Below are 15,351 nucleotides of genomic sequence, written 5' to 3'. Positions count from 1 at the left end.
TGTATTAAATCAAACAAAAAGAGGGGGGCCATGCAAGAGGTCATAAAAGAGAAAAAAGTGCTAGCATCACAAAATCCAAGAAAGTAAAAGCGAGCATAGGAATAGAGGGACTACGGATTGTAGCTGAGATTTCATCTACAACATTAAAAAAAAAAAAAAGCAAAGGCAAAGGCAAAAGCAAATCAATCAAGAGCAGAGAGGGTCCAAAGATAAAATTGTACAGTAGCTACAAGGGGTAGGAGAATCCTGTAATTGAGAAAAAAAAGGCCCTCAGACATATAACCAGTACAAAAGTTACGTATACCCCAAAATGGAAGGTTACAGCTTTTCGGATCCAACATTAATAAACAAGCAAATTTAATTCCTTTGATTCAATTTAAAAAAAAAAAATTTGTGTGTTGAGGGTCAATAATACTTCCCCGATTCTTACATAAATTCTGTTTAATATTGTGTTATTCCACTTTCTTCAAATCTTTCACATTTGTTACGTCCACACTGTATTAACGACAAGCAAACATCATCAGGATCCAAGGATTAGGATTACAGCCTAGCACTTGTACTAACATTAAAGAGAAATGAGCCTGAGTGGGCCAACGAAAAGATTGGTTTGCCAAGTAGATTGTCTCATAACTAGCATCACAGCTGCATTGATTGGGCCTGTTTTTAGAGGATATGGTCCTTGTCTTGGGCCTACAACGAGGGGGTGTGGTCTTCGTTTTGGGCCTACAAGCTTGGCAGCTTGCTGAATTATAACAGGTACAGACACCGTGGCATTAATTGGACGCAACGACCACAGCATCGTTGTACTGAGAAATAGGATGCATTGAAGAAACCAGAGTTACATTGATTACTACTGATCACTGACTTGATGCGCTTCAAGTTTTAACGTGTATGTCTCTGTTCATTACAAGGCACATAATTAACCATAATGGACGCCGGGAGAATTATCATGTAATTAATCCATGGAAGATTTGCAGCATTATTTGTAGCATTCTAAACATCGTCGAGATTTGAGCGTGCTGTGGGGTTAATTTGTGTGGTCAGTAAAACCATCTTGAGATTTATTTGTGTTTACTTTCCTATATATGTATAGTTAGTAGAGGTCGGCGAAAGAAGAAATTCTCAACAAAAGAAATGAAAACGATGACCTAGCGAAACATTTGGGATATTATGCTTCAACGTCGTTTTTTGATTTCCTCTTTCAAACTGAAGAAATGACTTTTATATGAGAATTGTAATACTTGCACAGGCTTGGTTGAAGCTTTGTGTAGACAAACATTCGAGGTTCTATTCTTCAAAGCCTCGAAGACCGTGCGTCTCGCCTTCTGAAAACTCCAAAGGCTTGAATCTCATGAATAAGCTCAGACCTGGACGAGTCGTTTGATCGGGTTTAGAGTCAACTTTCAGGCAGTGCCAAGCTTGGAAAGATCGCTAACACCTGAGTCCAGACTTTAGTACTTGAAAATCGATCTCTCTGGCAAAGGAATACGACAGGGACACACACACAAGCCCAACCAACCAGGACGAGGAGGAGGAGTTGGCGTATACCTATGTTCTCTATCCAGTAGCATTCCCTCAAGTGAGAACCGGAGCCTAATTGATTCAACGAGATTTTGCATGATTTAGCACTAGTGTTTAAACTTCTCTTATATTTTCTTTGCAGTCCGAGACTAACACAGTGACTCAACAGCTTGGAGTTTGGGCTTTGATTACTTAACTCAAGTTGCGATCAATTTTTTATTTAAACACTTTGCTTTAATATTTTAAAATAACCTTTCTTAAATAATCTTTTATTATCATGATGCATAGTTTTACGAGTCTTCATTCATGTATATATAAGTATATAAGCGTGTGTTCTTTCCACAAGCACAAATATACATGCACACTTATCAAAATGATACCGAAATAGTTGCAAGTATACTGTGTTGCCAAGCACCAACCCAACAAAGGTTATTCCCTTAGTACAATGCATCATACAGAGCATACAGGTGTAACTGTTAGTCTGACTTGGTCTTGTGTGACCAAATCAACGCTTCTCAAGTGGAGAGAAACGTGGGATATGGGGTTTGTTGAGAGAAAATCTCTCAGAGGCAGTTTGAGGGGGGGTGGAGATGATGGGATTTATGGCCTATATAAAGGAGTGTAATCTACTTGCAGAAACACAACAAAAGGAAAATCAAGCCCTCTTACCCATTACCGGAGCCCCCCTCAACGAAATCTATTCTTTTTCTCTTCTTCTCTGTGATCAAACACTGGTATCAGAGCTTCGATCCTTAACTCCCATCACGCCGCCATCGAGAACTGCGCCTCCGACGACCTCAATCCACCCGTAGAGTCGACGACCTTGCTGCGTTCGACGGTGATGACAACATTGATCAACCAGCCCGCAGAGACAACGGCCTCGATCAAATCTGACCTCGACGTCGGAGTCTCCATCCTCCCGACCTTTGTGATTTAGATCGAGTAGATAGATCAGCCGCCTCTTGAATTTGCGGCCAAAACCCTAAGTCCTAGCTCAAGATCATTTTTTTACGAGTGGGGCACTCGTTTCTCAAGAGTCAAGTTACAAAGGCAGGCCCATTTCCCCACAACCAGCAAAGCCATCCACTTTATCCGTTTATTCAAAGCCAACCATTTCTTTTTTGTTAAAACAAAGCCAGGCCCATGTTCCCTTAATAAATCTTTACAAAGCCCACTTTTCCTATATCACATCTTCTTCGAAACCAGCAAGCCTTAAAAAAAAAAGGGGGGGCTTGCTGTTGGTTCGATATCATTAAGCGTGAGGAGAAAATCAAGGTTGTTGTTGGGTTTGATTCTTCACATAGTGGACCTTCTTCAAAATCTAGTCAGAAACGACGCCGAATATTCGACAAGTGTTGATCCAATCAACACCGTTGAGTGACAATCTCGCTCGAATTGGAACTTCTTTCATCAACTCACCGTTGAGTGACAATCTCGCTCGAATTGGAACTTCTTTCATCAACTCGGAACAATCAGGTTCTTTTTTTATTTATTTATTACAATCTCGCTCGAATTGGAACTTCTTTCATCAACTCGGAACAATCAGGTTCTTTTTTTATTTATTTATTATCTAACTTTATTCTATTTTAGTATAATTGTCAAAATATCAACCTTATACATTTTTTTAAATTAATTTAGTTTTAGTTCTCTACCGAATGGCTAGTAAACTCGTTCTATTAGAACTAGGAAAAATTGACAAATTTAATGGCAGTAATTATGATATGTGACATAGAAAAATAGGGTATGCTGATATGTGACATAGAAAAATAGGGTATGCTCTTATTCATGACAATATTGATGATATAATCGAAACCACTGCTCCAACCATTACTGATAAATCTACACTTGAAGAAAAGAAAGGGTTTGAACAGTGGAAGTCGAAAGACAAAAAGGCGAAAAGTCTCATGCTCATGTTCATGGAAGATAATTTAATCAAAGTTTTTGAAACTTATAAAACTTCCATGGACATGTGGAATGCAATAAAAGAAAAATACGACACTGCTTCTGAAGTTAACATTCAACTACTCTTGCATAAGTATAATTCTTGTCGTATGCAAGAGGGAGACAATGTCGTAGAGCATATAAATAAAATGATTGTCATGGCTAAGGACTTATCCACTGCTGAGACCGAAATCCCGGAAAGAATGCAAGTGGCAACCATTTTGAATAGTCTCCCCCCTTCACTTGCTGTGGCTGCCACCACATTAAGAATGAATCCTGCCATTAAGTCTGTCACTGATCTTCCTATGCACCTAGCGATAGAACATGACTTAATAGCCAGTAGGAAGAAACCAGAACTGAATATGGTGCAGCAAGAGTTGAATTATGTCCGCCAGAGGCATAATACTGGAAGCTATAAAAACCCTGGTTCTAGTAAACCACAACCACGAGGACCGAAATCGCAACAGTTCAAGAGAAAGAAAGTACCCCGCGGAGCCTGCTACAATTGTGGAAAGTTCGGGCATTTCAAACTCAATTGCCCACAAGGTGGTGATGACGGATATCAGTGGTTGGTGGATCGACTCCGGTGCGACTAGGCATATCGCAAAGGACAAGAATGGAGTCGTAGAATTCACCGAGCTGAAGAAAGGAGAACAGAGAATCTATATGGGAAATAATACCTATCTCGATGTAGAAGGTATTGGTTCGTATAGATTGGATCTTGGGGACAGTATTCTTGTCCTCAAAGATGTGTTCTATGCGCCAGGAATTCGACGCAATCTGATCTTTGTTCCCAGCTTGATGAAGAAAGGACTGGAAGTAAGGTTCTATAATAACATAGTTTCTATAGGCAAGAATAATGAAGTGTATGCTATGGGTAAATATGTGCCCGAGCATGAATTATGCATTCTTCCAGTAGTTTGTAATAATTCTGATAATAAAATTTTGAATTTGAACTACTTGTCTTGTTATATTTCTGAATCTGAATTGTGGCATTCTAGACTAGGACATGCTAGTATTTCAAAAATGAAAGAAATTATCAGAATGAACTTGCTTCCTGCACTATCTAATGTTCAATTGCCACCATGTGAACATTGTTTAACTGGTAAAATGACTAGAAAACCTTTTGTTGATGGACATAGAGCCAATGAACTTTTAGGGTTGATACACTCGGATATTTGTGGTCCCCTAAGTGTCAAAACTCATAGTAATAAAGAATATTTTATTACTTTTATAGATGATTATTCCAAGTTTGCACACGTCTATCTTATATCCAGAAAATTAGAAGCTTTTGAATGCTTTAAGAGATATAAGACAGAAGTTGAAAATCAACTTGGATTAAAAATCAAAATTTTGAGAACTGATAGAGGTGGAGAATATAATTCTAAAGAATTTGAAAGTTATTGTATTAAGCATGGAATTAAAAGGCATACAACAATGCCGTATACGCCACAACAGAATGTTGTTGCTGAAAGAAAAAACAGAACATTACTTAATGTAGTTAGATGCATGTTGTCTCATTCTGGTCTCTCTAAAATTTTTTGGGGAGAAGCATTGTTAACTGCTAACTACATTTTAAATAGAATTCCCACCAAATCAGTAGCATCTACACCTTATGAATTATGGAATGGGAGGAAACCTAATTTGAGTCATCTCAGAAAATGGGGATCTATAGCCCATGTTCTCATTCCATGTCAACTTAGAGATAAGTTGGATTTTAAAACAATAAAGTGTAGATTCATAGGGTATTCAGAAAAATCAAAAGGTTATAAGTTCTATAAAGGAGTCATTGAAAGCAGAGATGCTACATTTCTAGAGAATCTAGAGGAAGAGGAACAAGTTCAAGAGGAAACAGAACCTCTAACTGTAATAGATGATGATTATTACAGTGTTGTTCCCACTAATGACTCTGATATTATGAATGAACCTAACCTTGAAAATGATAAAATACCTATGAAAAATAATGTACCTAATCAACCGGTTATAGGCAACAAAAGGCCAAGAACACAACCTTCATGGATGGATGATTACTATTTGTATTCATGTGAGTCATCCTGTTTTTCGGTAGATACAAATATAGAAGAACAAGATCCCTTAACCTTTTCTGATGCGATGAAATCGCATGAATCAGCTTCATGGCTAGAATCTATGAGAGAAGAACTTGATTCCATAGAAAAGAATAAGGTATGGGAGTTATGTGATCTACCAGAAAATAGGAAAGCCATAGGATGCAAATGGGTGCTCAAAAAGAAATATCGTGTTGATGGATCTATTGATAAATTCAAAGCACGGTTAGTTGCCAAAGGTTATAACCAGAAGGCAGGAATAGATTTTCAGGAGACGTATTCTCCTGTAGCTAAATTTGCATCCATTAGAATTATTTTGGCTATTGTTGCATATCTTGATTTGGAGTTATTCCAAATGGATGTTAAAACTGCATTCCTTAACGGAGAGTTGAAGGAAGCAATATATATGCAACAACCTGAAGGTTTTCAGGTGAAAGAACAGGAACATAAAGTTTACAAATTAATGAAATCTCTATATGGTTTAAAACAGTCTTCTAGACAATGGTATCTCAAATTTCATGATGCAGTTACTAAACTTGGTTTTATTCAAAATAAATTAGATAATTGTGTATATGTCTTGAAAAGTGGGAGCAAGTTTACTATATTATCCTTATATGTGGATGATATATTGCTCGCTGGAAATGACATAGAAATGTTGAATAAAACCAAGGCAGATCTCAGCGAAAAGTTTGAGATGAAAGACATGGGAGATGCATCATATATTCTTGGAATTCAAATAATTCGAGATAGAAAGTCTAGAATGCTAAGTTTAAACCAAGAAAAATATTTAAGATCAGTTCTTAAAAGGTTTGGAATGGAGAATTCCAATCCGGCACCAACTCCGTTGGTTATGGGAAAGAGATTATGTAAAGAGCAAAGCCCTGGAGAGGGGCAGAAGCCATTAGATGTTCCTTATGCTCAAGCAATTGGAAGCTTGATGTATGCAATGTTGTGCACCAGACCTGATATAGCTTATGCTGTGAGTCTAGTCAGTAGATATCAAAGTAATCCAGGACCAGCACATTGGGAAGCTGTTAAAAGGATTATGAAGTATATCAGAGGTACATTGACTCATAGATTAGTTTATCAAGCTGATTCGCTTGAACTTCTCGGTTATTCCGATGCTGATTTCGGAGGTGATAAAGATGATGGAAAGTCCACTTCGGGACACTTATTTATCTTTGGAGGAGAAGCTGTTTCTTGGAGTAGCAAGAAACAAAGGGTGTGTTGCTAGATTTACGCAAGAAGCTGAATATATAGCTTGCCATTATTTTAAATATCGGCCGATAATCGATATTATCGGCCGAGTTATCGGATTTTTGAGCTATCCGCTAGGATAAGTTGGTTTTGTAATCGGTTATCGTTTTGGAGAGATTATCGGCGAGTTATCGGCATTATCGGCACTTATCGGCCGATAAGTAAGGCTAAATTATCGGGATTATCGGGATTATCGGCCAAACATTTTGAGTTGAGTTGTTGAGTTTTTAAAACCCGACCCGATCCGTTTTGTTAATAATATGAAACTTAAAACCCGAAACTTTGTGAATCCGACCTTCAAACCCTAACTTCGTCTTTGACAGCTGCTCCTTTTCTCGTTGGGCGTTTCCTCCGTTATCTCCATCTCATATTCTCTGCGCCTCTTCGTCACTCGCCTTCGTGAACTTCAACCTTGAACTTCGTCGCTCGCCTACCCTTTGTCAACCATGTTTTTTTGTCCGGAAACTTGGCTATATACACATGCTGTGAGCTTTCTTTCTCTTGTAATACCTTCACGCACGCACTTTCTCTTTTGAGTAATATCAGTTCTATAACTATTTTTTTTATCATACTTTACTATTCTGTTTTTCCTGTAACAGAGACTTATATAAGAAATTAGTGAATAAATTGTACATACTTTACTTTTCTGTTTTGGTATGTTTATATTTCATTAAGCATAGTTAGATTACATTTTTTTTAGTTGTTATATTATATATATACACCATCCAGTATATTGCTCCGATAAATACTACTTATCCCCGATATATCCCCGATTTTAGCTATCCGATAAGGATTTTGGCCGTCCGATAAATCCCCGATAACCGATATTTAAAACATTGTAGCTTGCAGTATGGCAACTACACATGCTGTCTGGATAAGACGGTTTTTGATTGATCTTGATCTCAATTTGCTAGAAGGACCTATTGATATTTATTGTGATAATCAAGCAGTAATTAGCTTAATCAATAGTGGCGCGAATAATTCCAAAGGAAAACATATTGAGATCCAGTATCACTATATTCGAGATATTGTAGAAAAGGGAGAAGTCAAAGTGACTTATATCCCTACTACAGATATGATTGCTGATCCTTTGACAAAAGGAATACCAGCGGAATCTTTTATCAAACATGTAAGTTTGATGGGACTTAGGAATAAATAAGTCCAAGTAAAATTTTATGAATAATAAAATAAGAGTTACTCTCTACGGATAGTGGGAGTAATGGTAAGCAGAAACATCCGAACTCACGGATAGTGGGAGGCATACCACTTGGTTAATTTGGTCACGTGGGAGATGTTACTCTGACTTGGTCTTGTGTCACCAAATCAACGCTTCTCAAGTGGAGAGAAACGTGGGATATGGGGTTTGTTGAGAGAAAATCTCTCAGAGGCAGTTTGAGGGGGTGGAGATGATGGGATTTATGGCCTATATAAAGGAGTGTAATCTACTTGCAGAAACACAACAAAAGGAAAATCAAGCCCTCTTACCCATTACCGGAGCCCCCCTCAACGAAATATATTCTTTTTCTCTTCTTCTCTGTGATCAAACAGTAACATTGCCTGTTTCATGAGCCAAAACATCCCAAGAACTAGTAACACCATGTCGTCACAAAAACTCATAAATGGCACTATAGCCAAATTGGCTACAGACTTGCATACAGCTTAGAACCTCTTAACTTCAAGGTAAGACAGGGGATAACAGGTAGTTATAAGTAGGAGCTGGGTTTTTCCACTTGTGACGACAACATAAAACTTGAATCACATTATGGGCTGCAGCTAACCAAACAGGGCTACCGATACCCGCATTACTTACAACTAAACAAAACCTGTAATAACCATTGATTCTATGCCGAAATTACAGCTGAAGCATTTACAAAATAAAATATAATTGCAACCAACCAAAGTCGACGGTAGATAAACCCATATACGTTATCTGCCTACTTAAGGCACACGAAAGCTTCACCGCAATCATACTAATTCAAGATATCCAAGTCCTAGAGTACACCATACGTTAACAGGGATCATGTATCAACCAACAGCTGCATATCATCCAGAAAAAGCTGCGTCACCAAATAGCAAGACCCCATGCCACCTTTTGCTTATGCTTGTTAATGGGGAGACTGGACAATAGGAGCACATAGTGGTGTTTCTGAATGATAAATTGCCTAATCCTAGATATTCTGTACATATGAGGGCCAGCCAAAAGAAGTTGAAACTGTTTCATCTATGGAATGGTGGATTATGTAGGAAGTTACGTACAACTAACAGAAACTACATGTGTGGTTTACAAGCATGGTGACAACTGACAAGCTGCTATGAGCTACACTGATGGAGAACGGGAGAGGTTCTTCCCGTATACATGTATCATAAGCAGTTTCACATTTCAGAGGAAGATGATCAAGACAGGACGCACTGTTTCAATTCAAATTTAAAAGCCAAATTCCTATGATATTTATTTCAAATTATCTGATGATAAAACTTTATCCAGTGGACTACCAGTTCCAACAGCAGGGTTCTCTAGTCACATATGGCAATTAAATGATAAAGGGAATGCATACTTTGTAATTCCACACACATTGTAATAATCAAAATCTAGCATGTTTAATAGGCGTAGTTGTGAAAATAAAGAATCCCAGAAGAAAATAGAGTGAGAAGAAAATAAAAAGTTATCATTTATGTGGTTCCATACAGGAGAATCTTCTGAACCCTTGATACTTCATCAACACCTTGATTATCCTCGATAAGTCCATTATCATATCCTCCACCTTCACAAGTGTTAGCAACAGTAGATGTCCTATTATTTCACTTTTTTAATAGAGTTGTATTTTTTTCATCAATTATTGTTGTAGCTAACTTATAGGATCTGTAGGTTGTCTAAAAATCATTGCAGATAGCTGATCCCCATCAAACACTGATGATGAAAGTTACAATTTGACGACTTTCAGAAGGCTACACTTTAAAGACTTTCACGTATATCGATGAAGGTTATAATCTGACGACCTTCACAACAACTGATAAAAGATCTAATCAACAGCCTTCACAATCAACATCGGGAGTTACAATCTGACGACTCTCATATTTACAAAGAGCCAAGACGAAGATTACAAGATGACGGTATTTGCAACGCTCTAGCAAAAAAACTACAAATTGACGATCTCTTCAAATCCACACGCAGAGCTCACATCTGCGTCCCAGATTCAAAACGCAGAGCTCGTGGCCGCGTTCCAAACTCCCAGAAGCAAAACGCAGAGCCCGTAGCTGTGTTCCAGAACGAGACGCAAAGCTCAAGAGCTGCGTTCCTACTTCAAAACGCAAGGGTCAGCCTTGCAGTCCAGATTCAAAATGCAGCGCGACCTGTGCGTTCTCAGCCGCCAACACAGGTCCTAACTCTGCATTTCAATTCTAGAACGCAGATTTTGTGTTTGGCTTGTTCAAATATGAGTTAAACGGTTCTAAAACCGTTCTCCCATGATTTAGGGGGGGTACACCCCTTAAACCCTTGAATGGTTTCAAAACCGTTTTTCATAAAATGGGGTCCGTTACACCCCATTAAGGAGAGATTTTAGGGGGCGATTACACCCCTAAAAATCTCTATAAATAGCTAAAAAATCAGCTTAATTCAAATCTTTTTGGGGGATCTTCGATCTGAAATTTTGGAGATCAAAACTGCACAAAGGAGAGATCGGCATTCATCTTGTGGAGCAGTCCTTGGAGCTTTCATTCCTAGCTTATTAACTGATTTTTGGTTTAAATCAACTCTTTTTCAAGAGTTTAAACTCATTCTGAGTTATTAACTCGTTCAGAATTTCAAACTTGCCATGCAAGTTCTCTTCAACGTCAATCAAGATGAATCAACCACATTCCAGTGAAATAAGACGTTCAGATCGTCAACGAGAAGCAAACTCGATGCGAGCATTCGAGGGAGGCATCTCATCGCTACCGTGAAAAACCCAGACTTAAACAAAAGGGAGGATCTCCGTCGATCTTCTTCTCTTTTGTAAATCGGGATTCCGATTAAGAAGAGTGTAATTTCTTTTTCTAAAGTCAATTAGAGAGAAATTGTATTGAGAGGATTGTATTCATTTTTTATCTAAGTTAGTTAGAGAGATAATACAATAAATCAGATTCTCAATTGTCTTCTTCGAATTTTCGCACCAAACAGGATCTTATCCATGGGTTCATTTTTTTTATGCTCGCTCCATATTGCAAAAAGGTTAATTTATCCTATTAATCCCATTTAATTAATAGTGTTGTAACTTTTACCAATTATTTTTTAAGCTAACTTATAGGTTCTAGGCTATGATGCAAAATGCTCAGAATGTTGCACAGGTGCTCACAAATTTGTTGCAGAAATTTCAAGCACAGAGTCGGACAAATCTAACTCTATTTACATTGAAAGGGTCAGTTTAAGATTTTATGGACGCATGATGGCTGGTCATTCAATCATGAAAAGTTACATGGAACATCTGAAAACTATGTTGATTTCTGTAAAGCATAATGACATTATAAGAACATTGTTGTAGTTTGTATTATAACCTAGTAGTTTCAACAATCATGTGATCTATACAAGTTTTACAGACATGCTTGGTTTTGTGTACGTTAGCTATATCGAATTGGGAAACCATGGATTGATTTTCTGGAACTTTGATTGTCATTATTCGTCAACAATAATTCATGTGCATTGCACGGGTAAAAAACTAGGAGTCATTTTGGAATACTTAGCAATCTAAAAAAATCATATCTTATTTCTCAATTTCCAATATGTCAGAAAATCAAATTATTATAAAAGTTAAAATCAAAACTTGCTCTGTTAGGATGCAACTGAATTGACTCCTAAAATGTCATTGGAAAGGTGATTCACTTCTTGAATTACTTAACATAAATATATTAAATAGTTAAAAATATATATATATATATATATATATATACACACACACACTAGTATGGTGCACGTGTGTTGCACGTAAGCTCATTGTCATGTATAATTTAGTTATTAGTTTTGAAATTAGGGTTTATAATAGTTTACCTAAATTGTAAGGTTTTGTAATTACTAACTTTTCTTTATCTAGAAGTAAAAAATGGGATAAATATCAAATTTTCTAAAAAAAAAAAAAGGATTGGGTAGATAATTTTTGCAAAGACGGTTTATTTTGTAAACCTCTATATTATGGATTTCTAAATAAAGGTTGTGGGATTTAAGGGGGTAAACTAAACTCTCTTAAATCTAAACCTCTATTGCAATCTCTTATTTTAAGATTTTGATCTTCAAGGTAAATTTTCTTGAATTTATAAAATTTTAGTCTTAAAACAAAAATTATGGAGAACATAAATAAATGGCAATTTTTTATTCTAAATATTCTTTATTTTTTGGAATAGATTTTTTTTATAAATAGGGTGTAATTGATAAATTTTCTCGATAATTATCTTTTTATTTTATTTTCTACACTTCAAAATAACTTTTTTCGTGTAATTGATAAATTTTCTCGATAATTATCTTTTTATTTTATTTTCTACACTTCAAAATAACTTTTTTCGGACTTGGGAACCTAAATTTTCTTGAAACTAAAGCTCCTAAAATTTTATTTCTAAAATATCTGAACTTCAAAGTAAATTTGTACTGAATTTTGAAGATGTAAATTATTTAGGATTAAAACTAATCTTTCTTGTTTAAAAGTGGCTTAATATTAGTAGTGATATTTCATCATGGTGTAGATTAAGCTAGATCTCTCAAGGAAAGTAATCCTATGTCATGTATATTGAGAAAAACCGTACCAATCTATTGAAAACTTAAAAAACATAAAAGCCATATGTTCTTAGACAACTTGTAGATTACCACCTCATTTATCTATTTAGTGTAGTTATCATTTCCAAACTAATTTATGAGTACTCATAACCTTTAGTTCAATTTCTAATGATACAGCTTCTCTCGTTAAACATGATAAAACCGACTTTCCATTTAAATAAGTGATATTGTTAATTACCTTTACTTTTGCCCCCTAATCTAAGGACTATTAAAATAGTAACAGAATGTGGGTGAAATTACATTAACCCCATTTAAAATGATAAAAAGAAATTCGAGCATAACATCTCAGTCTTCTTCCTCATTCAGTTTCTTTGTTTGTCGATTGAATCTTATCACCGTCTGCAAATAGCAATACTTTCTCCAGTGAATCTTCATGAAATTGACCTTTAGACCACCCAACCCTAAATTTTGCTCCACAAATTGAGCATTCACATCGTTCTATAAATCTTAATTACATATTAACCGTATAAATCTTATTTACAAACTAAACTAAGACCAAGTACACATTTTTTCCATACAAAATGAAGATGTCCAACGATCTTTCTCTTATCTCCACCATGAGTCTTCTTGGTTTCTAGTTTGTAGATGAACCAATCAATAAATCAAAAATTATGATAGAACAATAATGTGATTTATTTGTTAAAACTACTAAAATCATTGTAAGCAAAATGCTAAAGAGATCATTGAAATTGTCATAAAATGAAAAAAAGAAAAAAAATTATCACCTTAAATTATCTGATGAAGAAAAACGAACAACTCCGGATTCCGTTTCAAATTGAAGGGACGACCTAAGAGCAAAAATAAAACAATAACGCTTTTAGTCTTCTATTCCAGGTTAGGTTGTAATGGGAAAGAAAATATAAATGCCTCATTATGATGAAGATGGACTGAAAAAGAGAGGACTACTGGATGTTTTTGGCAATTGATAGTTCATTGTGCTTTAGGTTGTGAAGAAAATAATGACCAATTAATAAAGAATCTTGCATATAATATTTCCCATATAATAACAGTTGCATATAGAGACGAGATCATGAAGTTCTTGGCCGTTAGCATGTACTTAATAATACATTGCTTTATTGTTTAATCAATTGATTACATAAGTTTTTTTTATTTATGAGTATGCATTTAATTGGGGTTTATGCTATGATTTATGTATGGATGCATGGATGCATGGTGCTTGGCATGGGCCAAAATAAGAGTCTGAAGTGAAACTACCAGTATATACTAGCCTTAAATCATATGATCTATTAATTCATCTCTAATGGACAAAGCCTTAAATGACCCAATCCCAAAAGTCCACGTACCAAATAGTTAACATCATTTTAGAAAAGGGGGAAAAAAAAGACTGGCTTATATTGAAAAGGGTCGTCTGTGAAATCAAGTGGTTCATTAGTGGATGAACGGCAAACTAGTAACTTATATTGAAAAGGATGTATTTAATGGTATTTCAAACGAAGCTATAATGCAACAATTTCAAAACATGAGGATGCATAGGGATCAATTGTAATTACACTTAGTTAAATATATCTTTTATATCTTGTTAAAGTTCATGATTATACTGAATATAAGAGAAAAATTAGTAATATCGTCTTTTTATATATATTGCGACACCATTGTCATGAATTCCTAGCTCCGCCACTGTAATAAAGCATATATGGTTAAGAAAAAAGAATAAGAAGAAGAAGCACAAACATAAACTTATTTTTCTATGACTTAACATACTATCGGATAGCCCTTACCAAATCATATGCATATTATCAGAAATAAACTCAATGTGTTGAGAATTTTCTAGCTTCAATTAATATCTATACAATCCAGCTGCCATGTATCTGAAGTGCTAACAATAGTTTTGCAATTCAATTGCTTGGAATTTAGCAGCAACGTTCATTAAGAAAAGTTAACAAGCAACTTAATCATCGGGAAGCAAATGAATTTTTTTAAACCAGTTCATGTACTAAAATACATAAATCAGCAAACGGGTTACAAAAATTACCTCAAGGAGCTTCAGCAAAAATCTCTAACCAAGACTTGGAACTACCCACAAAGCCTTTCCCCAATGCCCTCGAGGAAAAAAAAAGGAAAATAACGGGTCATCTTCAAACCGACCATTATCCATGTCAAAGACCTTAAGCCCTTTATTTTGTAAACCACCAGGGTTAACCATCCACAAAATAAATGCAATTCCCTCTACAGCCCTCCAAATCTCCAGCACAAAAAAACATAGCTTGAATACCATCCACAAACACCACATTGTCCCCTATATTAGTCATCTCAATCCAAACTTTTTTCCGTCCACTCGCATCCAACCGAAACAATTCAAATATCTTCCTCTCACCTTTCCTCCACACCAACAACAACTCCCCCTGCGGAGACTCAACGAGGTAATCACAAACACTAAGCCCTTCAACCAATGGAATACCCGCAATGTTTTTAAGAGCCTACAGAGGAGTATATCACTACCATGTGGGAAAATAACAGCAACGTGATTGGAATCAAGAACCTTGGCTTTTCCGAGCACATGCGCGCCGATCTCCGTCAATGGCAGCGGAGGGAGAGGGACCGAGGAGCGCGCCAGAGGAATGGTCAAGGTTAGGGTTTCGATGTCTTTGGGAGTGAGGAGTGCGGCGAGATTCGACGAGAGGGAAATTGTAGGTTCTGTTGTCGGCGAGGTTGAAGAAGAGGCGGTGATTGGTGGTGGTTCGGTTGTCGGCGGGGAGAAGAAGCCATGGGAGTTGAGATGGGGAGGAGGCTGGTGATTGATTTGAC

The 15,351-nt window shown here is 36.4% G+C and overlaps 1 long non-coding RNA gene across 1 annotated transcript; it reads right to left on the bottom strand.

The window, feature by feature from the left end:
* Window positions 12,856-15,345, bottom strand: LOC109833010. The gene is made up of 3 exons (XR_002245063.1): window positions 14,579-15,345; window positions 13,311-13,373; window positions 12,856-13,159 (listed from the first exon to the last, which is right to left on the bottom strand). It is a non-coding gene; the product is annotated as an uncharacterized LOC109833010 (long non-coding RNA).

This window comes from Asparagus officinalis, chromosome 3 (assembly GCF_001876935.1).
Source record: "Asparagus officinalis chromosome 3, Aspof.V1, whole genome shotgun sequence".
NCBI lineage: Eukaryota > Viridiplantae > Streptophyta > Magnoliopsida > Asparagales > Asparagaceae > Asparagus > Asparagus officinalis.
This window is presented reverse-complemented; position numbering and strand designations above follow the sequence as displayed.